Source organism: Helianthus annuus, chromosome 13 (assembly GCF_002127325.2).
Source record: "Helianthus annuus cultivar XRQ/B chromosome 13, HanXRQr2.0-SUNRISE, whole genome shotgun sequence".
In the NCBI taxonomy this organism is placed as follows: domain Eukaryota; kingdom Viridiplantae; phylum Streptophyta; class Magnoliopsida; order Asterales; family Asteraceae; genus Helianthus; species Helianthus annuus.
In genome coordinates, this window is record NC_035445.2 from 57,819,962 (window position 1) to 57,825,067 (window position 5,106).

The following is a 5,106-nucleotide window of genomic DNA, read 5'->3' on the forward strand; positions in this document are numbered from 1 at the left end:
TCCTAGTTTGTAGGAAGTAGTTGAGTCATGGAGATATGGAGTCAGTTGTTTATTTTGTTTCTTTGGTTGTAAGGCTAGATATAGCCCCTTTCGTTTGGTATAATATTATCAGAAAATTGTGTGAGATACTTGATATCATCTTGTTCTTTACAAGTGGTATCAGAGCATGGGAGTATTGTGAGAGAAAGAAAATAGCATCATGGAAGATGAACATGCTACTTTCCGAGTGCCTAGTGTTCCAAGATTCGATGGCGACTACAATCATTGGTGTATGGTGATGGAGACGCTCCTACGGTCCAAAGAATTCTGGGATGTGATTGAGCAAGGGTTTCAGGAGCCTCAAGCCGGAGAGCAACTTACGCCCACGCGGAGAACAAACCTAGAAAGGATGAAACTCAAAGATTTGAAGGCCATAAATTATCTCTATCCGTCCATAGACAAACAAATTCTGAAGACCATTGCCAAGAAGGATTCGGCCATGACCCAGACCGGCTCAACCTCCGGTTCTCGGTGCGACCGGTCCAGATCTGAAAACACTGGTATAAACAGAATGAAGAAAAATAGGCACTAATCCACCCATATATTATATTTATTCTGTTTATATAATATAATACAATGCTAATAATTGTCATTATTGGTTAACTAACCTTCGAGTTATAGCTTATAACCATTTCATATTGGTAACGATCACTATTTGGTCTTCACAGTGGCTTAGGGCCTAAAAAATACAGGCCTCCAATTCTTAAAAAAATAAACTTTTATATAGTATATATATGTATTAGTGTATTGGGCCCAAATGAACTAAACGAAAACTATATTTTTGGCAAGGCTCAACTAAAAACAAGAGTAAAATGTCTGGATAGTCCTTGTGGTTTGTCAAAATTTCACTTATACTCCCCAACTTTTAAAAATTACATTGTTACTCCTTGTGGTTTGATAACTTGTTATTCGGATAGTCCCTGAAATGGATTATGGTTAGTTTTATAAGTTAAGTGCGTGTCAAATGATAAAATTGCCCTTTATATTAAAAAAACATTAAAAGAAATAAAAAAATTGTGACGTCTATTTAATTTTTTAATATTAAAAAAGTGGGACCCACCATCTAAACCCCTTCTCTCTTCTTTCTCTCTGAAGTCTGAACACAACACCGTTACACCACCACTCACCCTCCACCACAACCACCGTCGTGCCCCGTGCGCCGGATCCTTCACCACAAACACCATCCTCGCTGGATCTTCACCGGAGACTGGATGTGTCGTCATGCATTTCACGCTATCTCTGATCCGAGATGAATCCACAAAACAAGAGTTGATCTACTGACATCGAGTGTGCCAGAACAAACCTTGAGATGACCTCGTTGGCCCTATGGTGGTTTCGATAAGGTCTATAATCTAGATTTTATGGTGGGTTTCAATCAGTTGTAGGTTTCGATCGTAGTCCGGACCTTCAACCAAAACCAACCTCCACCACCATCTCGCTGGCAACCGACAACCAAATCTGAAATAACTTTCACGATCTCGTCACCTAGTAGAAAACATGGTGTTTTTGGTCGGTTGGTGCGGCTGAAGACATAGGTAGCTGCTGTAATAAGTGGCTGCAGGCGGCACGACTTTGAGAGTGATAAACAATGTGGATGTCTGTGAAAGCCGCCATCAAAGCCTCTTGATTTCTCCCCCTAATTTCCTTTGAACCAATCATCATCATGGTCATCGTCTTTAGCGTTTCAAATCGAACCATTACCAATGTTGAAAGTCATCTTCAAATGGGTTCAAAATGCCATTTGGTTACGATGTTTGGACCTAATTTTATAATGTCTCCGTTGGATTTTGATTTACCATTTGGATTCTGATTAATGGTTAAGTATTGTTAGTAGTTTTTTTTTTGGGGGGTTTTGATGATAACATTGCTAGTAGTTTTTTTGTTTGGGTTTTTGATTGGCCGGGTCACATCTAAGGAGGAAGAAGGGAAGGGGTGGGGTTGGGGTTGGGGTTGGGGTTGGGGTGTTTATATTTAAATAAAGCTGGGGCCCACTTCAACACTTATATAATTAGTAGTATTATGTTTTTTTTTATATATTAGGGGTAGTTTAGTAATCTCATACTCAGTTAACACCAAAAACTAAGGCCCATCCATGATATGGACTATCCGACTAACAAGTTATCAAACCACAGGGAGCAACAATGTAATTTTTTTAAAGTTGAGGACTAAAGGTGAAATTTTGACAAATCACATGGACAATCCGGGCATTTATATATACTCTAATTTGTAACACCTCTAGGCATTAGGTGTTTGTAACTCTTGCATTAGTTGTGGTATATGCTTTGTTAACTTGTAACTACTGTTATTTGGGTTGTAAACATATAGGCTCCTGGAGAATCATTTCAACCCACACCGCCCCCATCTCCTCCCTCTCCTCTCACCACCCATTGAAACCTCCATCGCCTCCATGACGCTTTATCACTCACTGGTTCAAAACCATAACCAGAAACGGTAAATCGCCGGACCGAATGGAACCATGTCCTCTCGCCGTCGATTGCATCGGAATACGACGTCGCCGACGAATCCTGGAAACTATCCAAGTGTCAGAAACCCTCGCCGGAAAAATTGATGGTCCGACTCGACATTTCCTCACCGGATTACCGCACTCTGTTTGTCTTTTTCTCAGAAGTTCTCGGCCTATTCTTTGTTCTACTGAAGGTGAGGTCATCTTTGGTCGAATGATTGAATGATTAGGGTTTCGATGTTGTGGGTTTGTCTTTGCATCTAGCGTTTAAGTCGACTTGGGCTTTTCACGGCTGTTTTTCGGTGGTTGTTTTGCGATTTGCTTTTGTGTGCTTTGAATGTGTTGTGTGTTTGTTTATGACCAAAAATCGGTTGGTTCTTTGTTAACCTACTTCTGCTTGAAAGGGAGAGGAAGTCGGCCACCCCAACCCGACGAAGGGGTGATAGCGGCGGCTTATGGCCGAGGTCTTTATTTCGACAACCAGATTGCCAGCGATGGCGGCTAGGGTTCCAGTTTAGGGGTTTTGAAACCAGATCAACGCTGCTTATTATGGTTCACCACGAATTCAACTCACCAATTAGATATGAATTTTACCCTCTTTTGTTAGTCATTGTGGTCTATTCTGTTGTCTGGCATATCTTTTGTTATTGAAAGCAAGTCTAGGTTTGCTGAAAAATAGGGTTACATAGTTTAATTTGGTGATTTATAGAAGCATTTGTAGTGAAATTTGAGTAAAATTAGGAACAAATCTATGTTTCAAACTCTCAATAAAAGGGTACTACTCATATCTGTCCATAATTTAAACTTAAAGAGTAGACGAACAAATCTTGTGGGTTAATGAAATGCGATATGAGTTGCAGGAGATTTATGGAATTGGTAATTCAGTTGGAAATCATCCTGGTAAAGAATGTCTTATATGTTTATCAGAACCTCGGGGTATCCTTTGTATAAAACAAAAAAAGGGAAAAAATACACTACGAATACGGGGTTGAGCCGTAGCCCGTGCTACCCTTCTTAATACATTAGCTCCGCCCCTAGATCTGTTTGGTTATGATGAGTTAGGCATGAGTAATGGCAAGTTGTTTTTACTGTTTTTCCATTTTTTGTAGGACTAAATGCGAGAGATGCGTAAACGTCTTTGTTTGTTGATACAGGATCAAAAGATTGGTCTTCTGGTGCAGCCGCTGTGGTAAGGAAGGCGGGTGGAGCAATCACGCTGGAGGAGATAAAGGTGGACCCCCAAAAGTGTCACAAGTTAGGATCAAGATGTGTCTATTAAACATTTTCAGACAGGTAACCGACACGTGTCAAAACTTTTCATAATTTAGGTATAATTTGGGTCATTGGGGCAATCTTGATACATGTGGTTTATTTTGATTGGAAGTAATTATGTGTAACGATCATATTAATAAATTAAAAAGAAGGTAAATTGACCATCTGGATAATATATTAGTCAAAATGTCACATTTGAGTCATCTTACAGGAGAAGAAGTTTCTTTTGGAAAGAAATGGGCCTCATGTTGCAAAAGTATCTGTTTTTGAGGTTTGTTTCAACTTCCAAATAGTTTTATCATATTAACTTTATTTGTATGCTTGTAGGACCATATTTTATATCACTATTCTTTAATATGAATTTATATCCTTCTTTCGACCAATAGACTGTCAAAGAACCATCTAATTGGGTATTGTGAGGTAGATCTGTTTGATTTTCTTAGCCGGGTAAGTTTTAAAAAAAAAGAACTATATATAATTTATATATGATTATATATTTGATGGAATATAAAACAACAAGGTTTTATGTTTTATAGGATTCAGATTCTGGCATTGAAGTTAAGTTATAGGATCCAATGGTGAAGTTGGCAACATATATCTTTCATGTTCTATCGAGGTGCATTACAGTATCATATTTTCATTTGGTCCATCGTTGATTAACGCAACGTAAATTTATTTTTTTTGGTTTGCAGGACCCTACTGAAACAGGGAAAAGCTTTGCAAGGCGCATTTTGTTGATTGTTGTATGTCTGAGATCATCCTCCATTTTTTTTGCTAAATTAAACTCTTGTTTTGTAGCTCAAACATCAAGATTCTTTCAGGCATATAAGCTATTGGCAAAGTGAAAAAGTATGTAGAAGGTCAATGACATTTGATTTGTAGCTCAAAGTAGATGGAAGAACATGTTCAAATCAAGAAGTTATTATCAGCGGATGATGACCTGAACAAGCTTTATAAAAGTACGTTGAAGGTCAATGGCGTTTGTATTGTCATACATATTTCATGGTTAATGTAACGCCCCGCGTTTTCATGACTTTCCTAATTTAGAAATCGAGTTTTAAAAATCTATTTTAGAAGCTTGCCTCTTGCAAAATTATAATCCGTCGTATCGTCGGAAATCTTTTATCTCTATTTTAATTCATTATGAAAAATGGGTATTTATTCATGGTTTAATTGATTAAATTAAGTAGTTTTACTATTTAAAAGTTTATTTCTATAATAATCTAGTTAGTCTCGTTAAATTGTAAAGCTATTATTATAAACTAACTTAGTTAGTTAAATTGTAAAGTTAGTTTCTTGTTTAAAAAAAAGGTAACATAAGTTTAATTAAA

At 37.6% G+C, this 5,106-nt stretch overlaps 1 long non-coding RNA gene across 1 annotated transcript; it reads left to right on the plus strand.

Moving 5' to 3' along the window:
- The first annotated feature begins 2,032 nt into the window (after window positions 1–2,032).
- Window positions 2,033–4,871, plus strand: LOC110902691. The gene is made up of 6 exons (XR_002571336.2): window positions 2,033–3,796; window positions 3,987–4,046; window positions 4,162–4,222; window positions 4,312–4,391; window positions 4,468–4,518; window positions 4,597–4,871. It is a non-coding gene; the product is annotated as an uncharacterized LOC110902691 (long non-coding RNA).
- The last annotated feature ends 235 nt before the right edge of the window (window positions 4,872–5,106 follow it).